General features: G+C 36.9%; 1 pseudogene; it reads left to right on the top strand.

Moving 5' to 3' along the window:
* The first annotated feature begins 17,336 nt into the window (after positions 1–17,336).
* Positions 17,337–17,567, top strand: LOC144253993 (small nuclear ribonucleoprotein G pseudogene; annotated as a pseudogene).
* Positions 17,568–18,615: the final 1,048 nt, after the last annotated feature.

An 18,615-nucleotide genomic window follows, 5' to 3' on the forward strand; every position in this document is an offset into this window, starting at 1 on the left:
AAGCTTTCAAGATCTTCTCCTTGTCTCCAGTGCCCTGAAATGTCACAGTGCTGTGGTGGGTATAGGTTTCTGTCCTTGCATTCTGGTGGGCATTCCATAGGCAATTTCAGATAGAAAATTTGTGTCTTCCAGCAGGTAAATGTACTTGAATTACTTTGATGATTTACCTTCCTATAAGCTTTCTCTGTTCTCTCTTTTGATCACCTTTATTCAAATGTTATACTTCCAGGATGAATTCTCTAATTATTTTACCTTATTACCCCCTGACCACCCCACCCCCTTTCTTTTTTTTTTTTTAATATTTATTTTTTAGTTATCGGTGGACACAACATCTTTGTTTGTATGTGGTGCTGAGGATCGAACCGGGGCTGCACACATGCCAGGCGAGCGCGCTACGGCTTGAGCCACATCCCAGCCCGACCCCCTTTCTTTTTCTACTCTTATTTCTGAGATGTTTTCTCAACCTTATCTTCCAACTATTCATTTCTATGTCATTATTAATTTCTAAGATATTTTTGTTATCATTCTATTAGTTATGTTTTTTAGCATTCTATTTTCATTTTGTGGTTAAAATAGCTTCTTTTATATTTCTAAAGATATTAACAACTTTTTTTCCCCTGGAAGTTTCTACTTTTTGATGCTATGATGAGTAAAAGAGAATTTTAAGATGTGTCTTTGCCCTCAAAGAGCTTCAAGTAGAGCTGGAGTGGAGAAGATGAACCTATCAGAAACAACAGAAAACAATACGAGGTATGGTATGGCTAAGGTCCACACTTCTTCTGCTGCCATTGATACCACTTGTTAATGTTTATTTATTACTGTTCCCATGGGTCCTTCACAGTTTCCCATCTTGGATGACAGTCCCATAAAGGGACTGTGGCAAAGGGGAAGGCTTATCCTAATTGACGGAAATCCATCAATATCCAGCTCATGATCGGAGGCAGATCCCACTAAATGTCAATTACATGCCCCTCTAGTCAGTGTGATAACAAGAATGTCCCTCACACATTTTCAAATACTTTGGGGAGTAACTACCCAAGTTTGTATACTACTCTCTCTCTTTTTTTTTTTAAAGCTGGCTGCTATATAATGAAGGACAAGCAGAAGAAAATTTGGCAATACAACTATAATATCCATTATAGTATTATCATCCCCCATTTTAGGGGTGAGAAAACTGAGATTCAGAAATTCTAAGTAACTTGTCCAGAGTTACTTTGTGATCAAAGGAAAGTCACTTAACTTCTCTAATCCCCAGTTATTTCTTCTGTTATAGAGAACTAATAATGCTCATTGGGAAGTTTGCAAACTTTGTGCTTCACATAAGCTGAGCACATATTTTCAAACATGTATACACTTAAACATTAACCTGCCTCCACCCCAGATGAGAATAATGAAAACATCAGAGATGACATCAAATGACCTCTCCCAAATTGTCTCAAACACTGTGATCTACGTTCCTTTTCAGCTAAAGTGCTCTGAGTTGTGATAAATGTGTGTGCGCATGTGCATGCGTGTGTGTGACAGGCAAGGTAAGCTTTTCCTGACTTAATTTTTTCACCTAAGTGGCCCTGGGGAAAAGACAGAAGTTAGCTAATCTGCAATTATGATAGATTAGCTCTTAAAATATGACAGATGACTTCGATGTGATCCCCAAGCACACACAATCTGAGCACACTTAAATGGAACTCCACCCCAGAGTCATGAGCTCTGAGTTATCTCACCATCTGTGGTTTATCTCACTCCTCTCCTGCCTGCCCTGCCACCTTGTAGGAAAATATGTTGTAAGTGTCTTCTTAGCAACACTCTACTCATGGAGAGGAGCCTTTTCAAAAAAAAAAAAAAACGCACCCAGTTCCTGGAACCCTTCTCCACCCTCTGGGTAGGCTCCCTTATACACCCAGCCCCAGATCCTAAAGCCCCAGCCCCACCAGATTGCAGCTCCACAGACTAATCAGAAACAGAAGGTAGTTTCCTGGCATCTTGCCCCACCATGCTCACTGAAAGCAAATAATTACTAAAGAATCACTGTTTATTGCTTATTCCCTTCCTGCCTTTGTCATCCTTTTGGCAGGTATGACTGAAGAGGGTAGAAATGGCATCCAACTTATTTGCAAGATACCCAGTACAATGCTACCTTCTTTATTCATTCTTTTATTTATTTAACAACTGAATATTAAATATCTCCTCTGAGCAAAGCTAAATGGGAACCTCTGCCCTCTGGAAACCTACAGGCAACAGAAGCCAGGCAACAGATAGCTGTGCAATGGGAAAGCACTGAGCCTTGGATCTGCTTTGCAGCTGGCTTGCAGGGTTTACAGATTCATTGCCTCATGTCTATGGTACTGGGGAGTCTGTGCTTGCACACATGGAGTTAGTCAAGACTTCACAAAGAGGGGCACTGAGGCTGTCACACTTCCCAGGCACACAACAGGACAAGTGCTTTCCAGGGAAAGTAGGCAGCAGTACATGGGCACAGCATCCAGCACGTGCAGAGAAGCTGGATGATTCAGCATTACTGAAGCTCTGAGTCTGAAGCAGAGTAGCAAAAGCTGTAAGTCTGGATAAGTAGACAGGAACCAGATTAAGAGGCTGAAATGGGGAGCCATTGAAGCACTTTTTTAAATTAATTATTTTTTTTCTAGTTGACAAAAATTGCATTTATTTTTCATTTACCACATGATGTTTTGAAATAAGTACACTCTGTAGAATGGCTAAATTGAGCTAGTTAACATGCAGTACCTCCCAAACTTACTTTTTGTGCTGAGAACACTTAACACCTGTCCCCTGAGCAAGTCCCAACAATACAATACATTGCTATTACTATGGTCACCATGTTGTAAATGGATCTCTTGAACTCTTGAAAGTCTGCAACCTTTGACCAACATCTTGCTAACAACCCCTACTCCCAACTCATTGAAAGATTCTAAATTAGGGATTGACATAATCGGATCTCATGTCAAAAAGATCAACTCCCTATCCTCATTCTGTCAGTAGGAGCAGAACAGATGAAGGCAATGAGCAGGGAAGATTTGAGGTAAGATTGGGCAGGCTATGATGGGGTCTGAGCTTGGCAATGACCCTGCAAGACAAAAGAATTGGATCAAGAACTTGATAAGGCAGCACTCAGGTGAGAAGGGGGAAGACTTCACCTCATCAATACATAGACTGGAGGAGGTTGAGCAGATTTGGAGGAGAGGAAGGTCTGAGTGGAGTTTGGTATCTGTTGCCTTGGAGATGCCTACAGGATGTACAAGTGGAAATATCCAGGAAGGGTCACTGGGGTCATGGGCTCAGTCCAAGGTTGGATTGAGATGAACATCTGTGGAGCCACACCTATAGAGACAAGAGGGCTGCCACAGCAGGCAATGATGAAGAAATTCCCTGGGAAGAGTGTATGGCAGGAGGAGAAAAGAGGCCCAAGGATGGATTTCTGGAAACACATGAAGAGGTCATCTAGAGACAACAAAGGGATTGAGAAAAACATAAGTAAGTGTGGTCTGCTCCTCCTTTGGATCCTGACATTGTTTCCTTCTCATACAACACAAGTATTGTGAAATTAAACCAATAAAACCTTGTACATTACTATATTAGATCACCTAAAGGAATGTACACAGTCAAAATTACCTCAAACTGGTGGCTGAGGACATATTTCAGTGTTGGAGCACTTGCCTAGCATGTATGAGGACTGAGGTTCCTTTCATAGTAACCCCTTCCGATAAATAAATAAATAAATCAGCAAGCTAAGCTTCTTTCTCTGTTCAAATCAAGGTAGCATGCTTGACCTACAGGTACGTGACATAGTTGTCTCTGTTTGGGCCCAGTTGAATTACTCTGCCAAGGGGTAGAGTCAGAGAAAGACTGGAAGGACCATTTCCTTTCTCTGGAGCTGTATATTGGGGGAGGGGAGGATTTGAGCATGAGGACACTGAGCTAAATGATACAAGATGCCAAGAATATCCTGGGACAGACAACTCTGAGGGAAAGAAAAAGATCTCAGTGACATTTGGGGAGAAAGGTTTTTTCCTTCTTTATTAAAACAGCTGCGGTGTGTGTGTGTGTGTGTGTGTGTGTGTGTGTGTGTAGTTAATGAAACTCATTTTAAACCCCAGTTTCCACCATATGATGACCTCTTACATTTAGGGATAACATATAATTTATTTAAATATTGATTTATAAGAAGTAGAGACTTTTCTATATATAGGAAACTTAAGAATAAGCAAACCCTGACCTCTGCTGATTGGAGGTCAAGATAATGGTTACATTTGGAGGGTGGTTATTGACTGGAAAGAAGCTGGACAGAGTTCTGTGGGGCAATGGAAATGTTCTATATATCTGATCTGGAAAATGGTTACATAGGAGACATATGAAAAAATTCTCCAGATTGTACATTTAAGATTTGGGCATTTTACTGTACATAAATTCTACATCAATAAAAATAGGTAATCTGTCACAAACTAAATACAGCATGCATTCCTCCCCAGACACACACACAACACATACACAATGGATCCAGGAAGGAGAGTGAAGTCACAGGAGGACTAATCCATGCACAAGCCAAGGAAAAGGAAGGAGCTAGAAGACAGGCCCTGCAGGATCCTTGAGCTGATGTAATGAAAAACAGAGTGATGGGTGGGAAGATCAGAGGCTGTGACCAGGGTGGGGTGTCACAGAGTGAAGGAGTCCTGCTAGAGAGCCAAGTCCAAGGTGAGGCCATTGGTGTGAAAGGCTGGAAAAGTAAAAAGGAGGTGGAGAGCATTAGAACCAAGAAGGTCTCCACAGAAATGGAACATCAGAAGTATATGTTATATGGTCACTGCCCAGAGAAGACAGCAGGAAGAAGAATCATACATGTCAAAGATAGAAAACGGTCTGAGAAAATGGCCAAGAAGATGAGTAAGTGACAGCTTGAGAGGAGGAAAGCAAGACACTGAAGTGATTTATGACTGTGTTTTGATGATAGTGGTGGGGTAAAATGAAGTAACTGGTCTACAGTATAGTACTCTTTAAAGCACAGAGTTGTGAAACTGAAAGATTATTGAGAAATGATATTTTGAAATTTAAAAACATTGGTACTTATTAGATGTGTAGGTCATTGACTAATAAATGAACTGACCAACTATCCAATTATCAGAAGGAAATCACTTTCTATCCCCTCCCCCTAAAGAAAGTATTATAATGAGTCCACCCCCCAAGAAAAAGTGTTGAAATGAGGGTGGGAGCTAATTGACAACTGTATTGCATTTGGTGTTATGTTATTGTGGGTGGAGTGTACCCAAGTTTTACTGTAATAAATGAAGTGTGATCCAAAGGAGCACCAACACCATTTATCACTATCACACCTAGTTTCCTGCATAGAATATTCCTCAAAGGTTCCAAGTGAGGCCAGAGGAAACTGTAATCTGTGCATGCCTGGGTAGGAAGTGAAGTGTAACCAGCCTGTAAGAATTTCTACTAGGAATTCAGATAAATTCTCATAAAGGACCATCTAGTTTGGGGGATACAGAATGACTGAGGCAAGCGACCACGCTGGGAGACTGCATCTCCCTGGTGTCTGGCTGGGAGAAACTTGGCCAGCCCCAGTACGGTTTTACACTATGGGGGGCTCTTTCCTCTCATCAGCTGTTTTTCACTCCTTTCTCCTTGTCAGTCTCATCAGGGCAGAAATCATTCTAAGAAATCAAGGAATTAGAGATTAATTTAACCATCTGCCCTTGGAAATTTTGAAAAACAGATTATGTCATGAGGAAAAGACATCACTAAGAATAAACTTTAGACTCCAAGGCACCTGGACCAGAGAATTCAGAATAATACTTCCCAGGCTCCTACCTGCCAGTTACCTGCCTGGGTCAAATTCATCAGTAGCTGGCAGTCTAGTAAAGAATTGAGTCTGTAGTTCCAGCCCCTCTTCAGCTGGGAAATGTGCCCTAAGTTGGTTTCACAGCTTTTTCTATCAGGTACACGCTGTTTTCCAACTTGTATGAATTAACATACATTGTATTTGGAGGATTTTATTTTTTAGTTTTTTTAAAAGATACCATTTGAAAGTAAATAAAAATATCATTTTGTGAAGTTCCAGTAAGATGAAAATCTTTTACTGTCTGCATCTTTTTGAGGCTGCTTTCCAAAAACTACAATAAAATCAGTTCCCATCCATAATCTTAGGAACTATGAGAAGTTAGACTTAAAGTTTAAAAATATGAAATAAGTATGGGGCAGATAAACCCAGCTTAACACATATGTAAAGATCAGCTCTCTCATAGGAAAATTATAGTCCAGAATATTATAGATAAAGCCAAGTAATTAAAATCAAAAATTGAAACCAAGTAGTCAATCATTTTCACATGTAATCAACTGTTGGCTTAATGCCACTAGAGTAAAATTCTTCCTGATTAAACTAAAGATATAGTGATTTTATAACATATCTGATAATAAAAATACTAAATTTCTTTTAAAATTTCATAGCCTTAAGCCATGCAGAAAAGAGAATTTCAGATAAGGATTTGGTTGAAGCAGTAATAGACAAAAACAAACAAACAAACAAATTGGAGAAACTCCTTAATTACTTTTGAGTAAAATGAGGGTCCTAGCAAAAGATTAAAATATTCATTCCTTAATATCATAGATGCAAAAATGCAAAATTTTGTTCAATAAACTATTTACTTTTTTTTAAAGAGAGAGAGAATTTTAATATTTATTTTTTAGTTTTTGGCAGACACAACATGTTTGTTGGTATATGGTGCTGAGGATCAAACCCGGGCCGCACACATGCCAGGCGAGCGTGCTACCACTTGAGCCACATCCCCAGCCCAACTATTTACTTTTCTGACACCAGTTTCTACATCTTCTATTAAAACAAACAAATTAGGTCTGGTGGTTTAATATGGAAGGATGTACCATATAAGAATCTTACCCTAGAATACCTCACAGAGATTTCTCATCAATTCTGGGCAGCATTTCCATATCCCAGACAGCTCCGAGACATGGTGGTTGACTGATACAATAGCCTTGATTATACAGCTACAATGTTGTTTCTTGAAGAGTGATTTGTGATTCTTCTTTTTCAAAACTATAGACCCTGGTCCCCTTCCTATCCCTTATGAACTGGAATTTCTGAAAAAAAGTGGCCAGGAAATATTTAAAAAGGCATTCCAGGTAATTTTTATGAGCGTTAAAATTTGAAAGCTACTGAGTTAAGAACTACATATATTTTTTCATATTCCTTTTGGATTTTGCAGAGTAATGAAATTAGAAACTTACACTATTCCTACTGGTTTATAATACACTAGAAAAGAAAAAACAAAATTAGCTCAAATATCACTTTCTGTCTGTCATGTGGTAGCTGTGTGACTAGAAATTAAGCAATTTTTATATTTTTTCTGAATTTTGGTTTCCTCATTCAAAAATAGGGATAACAATAACTTTAGAGCATTGTTAGGAGAATTACATCATATAATAAATGCAGATTAAGTCATGCTGAACACAAAATGGCAAACAGTTCCACCCTTGAGCAACTCTAACCACAAGGGAAGCGGAATGATTTTTGCACAGAAAAGATAAGGCTTTCATGATTTTGCTCAGTGAAAAAAAATGTGTTCTTAATTATACCACTAAATGGAATATGTACCTCCAATCAAAAACCAACCTTGCCAGTAAAAACCAAAGTGAGACAAGAATGCTCAGACCACTGCAAGTATTTAACATTTAAAATTTTCCATAGTAACAAGCCAAGAAAAAAATGTATATATCATAAGAGACTACAAATGATATCAATATTAGAAAAATCTACATAAATAGCATTCATTAGTACATAGGACAGTTCGTTGAAGCAACCACTAAAAAAAATACAAAAAGAAAATGTTTCCTTCCATTATAATGAAAATTTTAATAACAAGTTTTATGTGTAGTAGAAATATATTCTATTACCAATGCATAGCAAAACATAAACTATATAGGATTTAATCTAAAAGGAAATATATAGGACTATACATTTCTTTTTAAATCTAAATTTTTATGGTTTTTACCACAATTTTTTTTAAATCAGCCTGGTAGGGATAAAAATAAAATTTTACTGAAATACATAAAATATCAGAAAATAGACATAAATTAACCTATTGAATGAGAAAGTCAGCATTGTAAAGGTGTCAATACACAATAATTTGTACATTTAATGCAAATTCCTATTCAAATGCTAAAAATATTTTCTGAAATTTGAAAAAAAATATCCCAAAGTTAATGATATGTGTTGGGTGAAAGAAACAATGTAAAGAATAGTAAAAGAAAAAGCATCATCACTGCCCAACAATAAGATATATTTTAAAGTGACAATAATTTAAACATTGTGGCATTAATATTAAGAGATAGAGTAAGCTCAGAGAAATGAAATAGGAAGTCCAGAAGCTGACAAGAATACATAAGTAGGGCTGGGGATGTGGCTTAAGTGGTATCGCGCTCGCCTGGCATGCGTGCGGCCTGGGTTCGATCCTCAGCACCACATACAAACAAAGATGTTGTGTCCGCCGAGAACTGAAAAATAAACATTGAAAAATTCTCTCTCTCTCTTTCTCTCTCACTCTCTCTTTAAAAAAAAAAAGAATACATAAGTATTTATCATATAATAAAGGTGATATCCCAAATAATGGGAAAATTAAAGATTATTCATAAATAATAATGGGATTTAAAAAGAGTATTGAGATTTTTAACACTGGTGCTTTGCCTTACTCTACCAAAATTAATTCAATCTTGGTTGAATAATTAATTTTTTAAAAACAAAAAAGTAAACAAAATCCTGGATGAAAATACAGTATTTATATGATACTGATAATAAGAAAATACTTTTTATACCTTACACCATGGCAGAACTCATAAAGAAAATAATTGGTAAATTTAATTTGCAGATTTTTATAAGTCATTTTTATACATACATATCATTTAAAAAAATTAGGGGTGAGCTGGGAGTGTCGCTCAGTGGCAGAGTGCTTGCCTACCATACACAAGGCCCTGGGTTTGATCCCCAGCAACACACACACACAGAAAGAAAGAGAAAGAGAGAGAGAGAGAGAGAGAGAGAGAGAGAGAGAGAGAGAGAAGACCTGCATGGTGGCTCATACCTGTAATCCCAGTGACTTGGGAGGCTGAGGCAGGAGGATCTCAAGTTTGAAGCCTGAGAAACTGAATAAGACACTGTCTCAAAATAAATTTTTTTTTAAAAGGCTGGGGCAAAACCTGCTATTAGGGTCCCTCTCACCCTGCGAGAGTTCTGTTTCTATTCTTCATACTTGAATAAATCCTACTCCTTTAAAAAAAAAAAAAAGGTTGGGGATGTAGCTCAGTGATAGAGTACCCTGGGTTTAATCCCAATACAAAAAAAAAAAAAAAAGAAGAAGAAGAAGAAAGAAAAGAAAGAAAGAAAGAAAGAAAGAAAAAAGAAAAAGGAGGAAGTATTTGCAGCATCTATAACAAAGGATTGATATCCTCTTATACAGAGGGTATCTTAACTATATGTAATGATTTGCACTTCTTTACTCATTACTATGTGCCAAACCATTTTAAATGCTTAGTATACATTAACTTATTTAATCTTCACAACAACCCTTTGGGGAAAATATGTTTCATTCTAAGGCTAAATAATTATCCAGGGTCACACAGCTAGTAAGGAGTAGAATGAGATTTGGCCTCAGACATTGTGACTTCAGGTTGATAACCACTCTGATTGTTGCCAGTGAGTTAGTGGAGTTTTATGTATCAACACATACAAAAAAGAAAAAAAGAAAAGAGATGAACAAAATAGAGGACTAAAAACTTAAATAAGCAAATTGTCAAAAGTATATCTGACCATGAAACACATGTAAATATATTCAAACTCATAATTAAGAAATACTATATTAAACATTGATAGCATTTATACCCACTCAACTGATGAAGATTTTAAATGTTAAGTATCTGATGCTCGCCATAGTACTTAAAAACGGATGCTTCCATACAGTGCTGGTGGGAGAATAAACTGGTGCTGCCTTTATGAAGGGCAAGAAGGCAACATTTATCAAAAGCCTTCTGATGTACAGGCTCTTTAATCCTACTTCTAGGAATTTATTCTGAAGAAAATGTCAAAGTACAAAAACACCTATGCAGGGCTACGGTTGTGGCTCAGCAGTAGAGCACTTGCCTAGCATGCATGAGGCACTAGGTTTGATTCCCAGCACCACATAAAAATAAAATAAAGGTTATTGTTTCAACCTACAACTAAAACAAATATATTTTTTAAAAAGTTTGTGCAATCATGTTCATTTCACTATTGCATATGACAGTAAAAATGAAAATCTAATCTAGAAAGTTGAGCTAATAAAATGTTAAGCTAATAAAATGAGGCTATTGAAAATAAATCTTGACACGAATAATATAAAAGGACGAATATAACATATTACCAAATTTTAAAATATATAGAACAGGAAGCACAGTATAATGGCGCTTTTATAATATGAATAAAATGCTTAGAATGATTAGATAGATGATAGGCAGGCTAAATTAATAATAATGGAGACTTCAGGGTAGTAGAATTATGAATAGAATTATGAATAGTTTTTTCTTTGTGCTTTTTGGTGTTTTCCAAATTTTCTGCATTGAGCATGTTTTGTAAATAGGAGGAAAACACTCATTCTTAAGAAAAAATAGGGGGAAAATTAGCAGGAAACATTTTTCCAGCCAAGAAGAGGGGCAGAACACAATGTCTGATTGCTGGAGAAAAGAGAAGTGAGCAGAACAAGAAAGAAAAAAAAAAAGGAAAGGAAATGGAAGAGCTGCTGGCATAATGCTGTCACATAAATAAACCTGGTTGAAATCGTTGTTAGCCTGGGGTCAGGTTGCCTTCACCAGTGGCTGAAGCTGCAGGTTGGAAGAGAAAAAGTGAAGTACTTCATCACCACTTCATCACAGCAAAACAAGACCTTCACTTTCAATCTCTCCAAACACTTATTAGAATAAGTGAATGTTTGGTCACAAATTTCAACATTAAAGGAGAATAGTTCTGATGACATATGGGGAAGGAGCCTTGGAATTATCCAAGGAAGCCAGGGGAATGCACAGCAGGGGAGGATCCCTGCAGTTTGAAGAAGTTAGCATGGAAGTGATGCAAGAAGCCTTGGGAAACATTGTGTTATGGACAGCAGTTGGGTCTCTTTCCATGTCCATAATAGGGCAGAAGAAGAATGATTTCAACTAAGCAAAGCCAGAACCCTCTAGCTTGCAGGAACATTTGACCCTCAAAAATTTTCTGAGAATGGTCATGGAGCCCTCCCTGCCCCAGAGACATTTAAAAGCAGGAGGATGTCCATCCCCTGTCTGGGGGTAGAGAGGAAAGCTCCCAGTGGCAAAGATATGTACTCTAGGACATTATATGGGCTTTTTTTTTTTTTTTAGCACTGTGTTTCTATAAACAATGGAGGGATACTTATTTTTAGATTCTTAGCTCTTACTTCTCTGGGCTGACTTATACCTTATAAATCTCCATCACATACCTCTCTACCTCATGACACAGTTTTCTTCTTTATTTTTTACATAGATATTTTAGTGTCCATTTGGAGGAAAGAGAAACTATTTAGGTAAATTAGCCCCAGCTGCTGCTCTATCAGAAACAACTCTTTCCCTTGGCAAAATGATAATGACTATGGACACCGACACAGGTCCTCCCTAGACCATGAAGAGCTCAACTGTGCAAACCCATCTTTTGAGGGTCAAACGTTCAGCAAGCTGCTGCTGCTCCTGAAGATAGGCTATTGGGCAGTAAAGAAAGAATAATTTGGAGGTGGGGACATTATTTCATAGTTTCTGATAAAAAACAAGGAGATGTGTGTAGGTTTATGTTAAACATTGAGACTAGATGAGAATGTACTTGTGTATGAGGGTGGGGCTGAAGACAAAGTGTAGAAATCCAGAATGCAGTTAAACAAAGGAATGAGAAAAGAAATAGCAAAGATCTAAAAACTAAAAGTCCATTTGTTTCTTGCCACAAAGTCACTTTGTCCACCAACACTATTTTTTATCACTCTAAGCATTAACCGTGATCTTAGCAGGACTAACTCTTCCTCCCACCCCACACATAGGTGGGTCTGTTTATTTAAATGACTTATTCTTCAACTACCACATACAGCTAACCTATGTAGACATGCTTACCTGTTCCTTTATCAGACACTTGTGGATTGGTCTTATTCAGGAGGACAAACGTCTTGGATGTCTACAATAGCCCTCAGAATTCATCAAGACATTATCTATCCACTCTTACAAATCATTTGAGGAAAAGACAATAAGCAGAAAGAAAAATGAGCAAAAGCACTAATAGAATACTGGCCGATAAAATAGAAACATGATACTAAATATCACAAATAATAATGAAAGGGTGAAGGCTAAGAAAATGATATTACTCAGTGTTGATCAAAGTGTGCAGAAGTAGACATTGTTTATGAGACTATAAATTAGAGTTATTCTCAGAAGAGAAATGGGACATTTACCAAAACTTTAAATGACATACTCATTATCCCCAGGAAACATGTTTCTGAATACTTATCTTTAGATATAATATGGTGGAAATCTATGTTCAGAGGTATTTATTAAATCGTTATTTGAAATAGCAAAAAAAAAAAAAATCTAGAAACAATGTAAGTACTGTTATAGTTTGGATGATACTTGTCCCCCTCATGTTTGGAAGGCTTGTTCTCCAGCTGCTGGCCCTGCTGGGAAGCGGTGTGCCCTTTGAAGAGGATTTGGGGATCCCAGTCCCCTCCCACCCTCTTTCTCTCTTTCCTTCTTCTCCTCCTTTTCCTCTTCCTTCTTCTCTTTCTTCTTGGCTGTCATGCTCCCTGTCATGGTGCTTTGCCTCACCACAGGTCAGAATCAACAGAGCCAAGCAACCAATGAACTGAAACCTCAGAAATCATGAGCCAAATTAAGTCTTTCCTCTTTATAAGCTGTTTATCTCTGGTAATTTTGTCACAGCTACAGAAAGCTAACTTACACAAGCATTCATCAAAAAGAAGGACTAGGGCTGGGGATGTGGCTTGGGCGGTAGAGCGCTCGCCTGGTATGTGTGCGGCCCAGGTTTGATCCTCAGCACCACATACAAACAAAGATGTTGTGTCCGCCGAGAACTAAAAAATAAATATTAAAATTCTCTCTGTCTCTCTCTTTTAAAAAAAAAGAAGGACTAATTATAGTAATTATGGTAATTTCATATAGTACAATATTATTTAATTTCATTTAAAATTCAGGTAAACCCACATGGACCAACAGGAGAATATCTTCATAAATATATTTTAATTAAATTGTATTTAATAGTTACATAGGCATCTATTTTAAAAGCAAAGAGATATTAAAAAGCTTAGAGTAAAATACAGTAATTTTCTATTGAATTCTTACCCAAGCTCCCAGTTCCTTTTCCAGAAACAATCACTTCTTACTATCTTAGCTGTTTCTTGTGGCACTTACATATCACCTTATTTTTAAACCAGTGCTGTTGTTTCTGGGACACGTGTGGTTTTATTTACTTACCTGACTTATTTGTCAAATACAAAATAAAGAAATAAAATATGTCACTAATGTACTTCTAACTTTTCTAGTAGCCATATATTTTTAAAAAATCAAATAAACATGTGAAATTAATTTATATATCTTTTATTTAACTCAACAGATTCAAAACAAAGCACTGCAACATGTATTCAATACAAAAATTCTTATTGCAATAATGATAATGCCTACCTCCTTGTTCTTTTATTTTTCTTGAATTTAAAAATTGTCTTGTTTGAATAGCTTGAGAATCTGATACCTATTATACTAACTCATATACAGTCTAATAGCCTTTCATACAGTGTTTCTCTTGTCAGTGCCATCAAGTAACCTCTCAATTCCTAGCTTTCACTTGCTTGCTTTATATCCTCATTTTGATCAAACTCATCCTCTAGGAATTTTTTTTTTTTTGGAGGGTACTGGGGATTGAACTCAGGGACACTTGACCACTGAGCCACATCCCCAGCCATAATTTTGTATTATTTAGAGGCAGGGTCTCACCGAGTTGCTCAGCACCTTGCTTTTGCTGGGGCTGGCTTTGAACTCGTGATCCTCCTGCCTCAGCCTCCCAAGTTACTGGGATTATAAGCATGCACCACCTTCCCAACCTCTAGGAATTTTACACAGTTAAAAAAGATTGGTGTAATGTCTACACTACCTAAAGTGATCTACAGATTGAATGCATTCAATCAAAATCAGATACAAACAGAAAAAAAAACTATCCAAAACTCATTTAGCCTCAGGAGATTCTGAATAACCAAAATAATTTTTAAGACGAGAGATATATTTATAGCATGTACAATACCAGATTCGTAAACATATTTCAAATCTATAATAATCAAAACAATATGCTACTGGCATAAAAATAGACATGTACCAAATAGAATAGAATAGAGAATCAGAAAGTAAATTATTGCATATATTGCCAAATGATCTTTGAAAAGATTGCTAATATCCCTCAGTGGGCAAATTACAATCTCGAAAGAAAGAGAGTGATGGCAGTGACAAAGAGACAGCTAGGAAAACAGAATAAAGTTGGACCTTTTTTTTTTTAGTTGTAGTTGGATACAATACCTTTATTTATTTATTTTTTTATGTGGTGCTGAGGATCGAACCTAGGCGAGCACTCTACCGCTGAGCCACAATCCCAGCCCCTGGATACTTATCTTATACCATCAAAAAAAAATTGACTCAAAATGGATTGAAGACCTAAACTTAGACCCAAAATAATAAAGTTTCTAGAAGAAAATACGGAGGGAAAATTCATAGAATTGGATTTGATGATGATCTCTTGCATATAATGCCAAAAGCACAGACAACAAAGGCAAAAATACAAATGGAACTACATTAGACTTAAAAATCTTGTGCATCAAAAGACACAATCAACAGAGTGAATGGCAACCTATTAAATGGGTGAAAATATTTGCAAATCATAAGTCTGATAAATAGTTATTACATATATATAAGGAACTCCTACAACTCTAAACAAAAAAATCAAATAACCCAACTTAAAAATGGACAAAGAACTTAACAATAGTCATTTTTCAAAGGTGATATATATGTCAATCAGCATTCTGTCACAACAATTAAATGAGATAATCTACTCATAAAGAGATAAGGTTATTTTGACTCACAGTTTGGGAGGTCTCAGTTCATAATCAGTTGGCCCAGTTGCTTTGGGGAATGTGGTGTGGCAGTACATGATAGAAGAAGTACATTGAGTGGAGCAAAACTATTCACCTCAAGAAAGTAAAAGAGAGGAAGAGGAGGGACTTGGTAGGATGTCTTTGGGTCTCAGGGTTGTGTCCTCAAAGGGTAATGTTGGACCCTGTCTCCTTTCTTCCTTTGGCTTCCTGACCATGAAGTAAGCAGTTTTGTCCTGCCATGCACTCCTGCTGATGTGCTGCCACACCACAAGCCCCAACAGGGCCAACTGATCATGGACTTACACTTAAAAAAAAAAAAACTTTCTAGTTTTATCTCAGGTGTTTATTAAAGTGGTGGGTGGTGGGAAATTGACTAACACAATAGGCAAATGTCCAAAAATCACAAAGAATCAACATCACTAATGGCAGAGGAATGCAAATCAAGTCACTTCACACCCACTAGAGTCGCTACAATAAAAATAATAATTTTAAAAAATAACAAGTATTAGTGGGGATGTAGAGAAATTGGAATACTTGTGTACTTTTGATAGGACTATAAATGGTGTGACAACAATGTAATACAGTATGATGGCTTCTCACAAAATTGAAAATAAAACTATCATGATCCAGCAATCCCACTTCTGACTATATATCCAAAATAATCAAAAGTAGAGTCTCAAAATTGATATTTGCATACTCATATTCATAACAGCATTATTCCCAATAGCCAAGAAAAGGAAACAGCCCAAATATCAATGAATGGGTGGATGAATAGATAAACAAAATGTGGTACAGACATAATGGAATACAATTCAGTTGGGAAGTAAAGAAAATCCTGCCACATATTACAACATGGGTAAACCTTGAGAACATTATGCTAAGTGAAATAAGACACTCGAAAAAAAACACTATATGGGCTGGGGATGTGGCTCAAGCAGGGGCGCTGGGTTCGATCCTCAGCACCACATAAAATGAAAAAAATAAAGATGTTGTGTCCACCAAAACTAAAAAAAATAAATATTAAAAAATTATCTCTCTCTCTCTCTAAAAAAAAAAAAAACACTGTGTATGATCCCACTTGTATAAGGTAGTTAATCAAATTCATAGAAACAAAAAGTAGAATGGTGATTACCAGACTGTGGGGAGGAGGGCTGGGGAGTTGTTAGTGGATATAAATTTTCAGTTTTGCAGAATGAAATAGTTTGGGAGATCTGTTTTACAACAATGTGAACATACTGAATGCTGCTGAACTGTACAACTAAGAATGGTTAAGATGGTACATTTGGGGTTTTTTTTAATCTTTTTTTTCAGAGTTTTTTAATATTTATTTTTTAGTTTTCAGCGGACACAACATCTTTGTTTGTATGTGGTGCTGAGGATCGAACCCGGGCCGCACGCATGCCAGGTGAGCGTGCTACCGCTTGAGCCACATCCCCAGCCCAAGATAGTACATTTGTTATGTGTTTCTTACCACAATTAATTTTAAGAAGACTGGAACAATGGCAGAGGACTTGAGTTGGCAGACCCAATTCACCCAGGGTCTCACTGCCCCAATCTACACCGATCACCCTGCACATTTGATACACCACTGTCATCCTGGCGCCTCCCTTCACCACTCTCCAGGAGACTCCTTTATCTCAGAGATCTTTCTCTGTTTTCTCTTTTCCTTGCCTTCTTCTTTCTTGGCCTGTTCACTCACCTACATAGAGTAGATGCTCCAAGAGCTTCCTGAGAAGGAATATTCCAGCATTTTATTTCTTGGGATGTGCTTGCCTGAAAGTGTCTCTTTTTCACCTTCTCACTTGAAAGTGAGAAGTGACTTGTTGTAGAATCTCAATTAGAAATAAATGTCTCCATACTTCAACAAACAGTGATCACTACACACAATTGTGTGTCTGGTTTATTGGGTCTAAAGACCATCGACACCTGTAATGTATTCTTGCTGGGAAGAGCTGGGAAAAAAAAGAAGCCCAGAAGCCTTTTCTAAATTCATCATCTAGAAATAAACATGAACATGTCAAAAATAAAAAAAAAATAAATAATAAAATAAAATAAATACTGGTAGTTTACAAAAAGCACGACATAAAAAACTATAGGACAATTCCATTTCAAAGCAGCTGAGCCTACCATGAAGACGCCATGAGCAAAGGTCTCCCTCCTGAGCTGAAAACATTTGTGGACAAGAGGTTATGGAAATTAAACAGTGGCAGACATGTCTAAGGAATTTTGCAGGGCTTTGATCCCTTTATGAATCTTATGACAGATGAATGTGTGGAAATGGCAACGAGTGGGCAACCAAATAATACCTAAATAGTCTAATTTGAGGAAATAAACATTATCAGCATATTAGAAGCCTTAGAACAAGTATAATGACTTTCAGAAATGCATCTCCTCTCTCAAAGGACCTGTTTATATGATATAAAAATCAGGTCACTGGGGATGAAACCCAAGGCCTTGTACATGTTAAGCAAGTGCTCTATCACTGACATACATTCCCAGCCCAGGTTGGATCCTTTTGCTAGGAAGTGCATTACTGAGACAAGTGGCAAAATTTGAATGGGACCTTTGAACAGTGTTTGGGAGTATTTGGTGCTATTCTGGAGCTATTCATGCAACTTTTCTGTAAATTTGATTCTTTTTTTTTTATCAAGAAGATAGTGACTTCCAGCCATCCTCATTTTAGTGCCTTAAATTTTTTCAATTGCAAAAGGAAGAGTTTTGTCTTTGGCAATTCAAACTGTACCAATCATTAAAAAGTTAAATATTAAAAAAAGAAAGAAAGAAAGAAAGAAAGAAAGAAAGAAAGAAAGAAAGAAAGAAAGAAAGAAAGAAAGAAAGAAAGAAAGAAAGAAATGTCCTGCTGGCTCATGCCTATAATCCCAGTGGCTTGGGAGGCTGAGGGAGGAGGATCACAGGTTCAAAGCCAGTCTCAGCAATTTAGCAAGGCTGTAAGTAACCTAGTGAGACCCTGTCTCAAAATGAAAAATAAAAAAGGGCTGGGGAATGTGGCTCAGTGCTCCTGGGTTCAGTTCAGTTCTTTCAAATAAGAAACAAAGAAAAAAGAATTGCCTTTTATATTTTTAAAGAAATCATTGATTCCTTTTATATATATAGTGGGGGATGGGGATCAATGTATTTTTTCCTTTTTTTTTTTTTTTTTTTTGTTCAGTTTGATTTGGTTTCGGTTTGCTCTGAGAGATTATAGAATCTTCCTTACTCCCAAAGTAAGACATTTCACAGCTACACTGAAGGTATTTTTTCCAATCATTAGAATGGGAAAACAAAATTGGCCCTTTTATTCTTAAAATTCATGTTTCAGTTCTAAAAATGTTCCTTCCTGCACAGTCTCTGCTCTTTCTTTCTGAGGTTTTGTTTGTTGGGTCTCCTGAGCTCATCTTCTAATTTTCTTTTCTGATTA

The sequence above is a fragment of the Urocitellus parryii genome, chromosome 3, assembly GCF_045843805.1.
Source record: "Urocitellus parryii isolate mUroPar1 chromosome 3, mUroPar1.hap1, whole genome shotgun sequence".
In the NCBI taxonomy this organism is placed as follows: domain Eukaryota; kingdom Metazoa; phylum Chordata; class Mammalia; order Rodentia; family Sciuridae; genus Urocitellus; species Urocitellus parryii.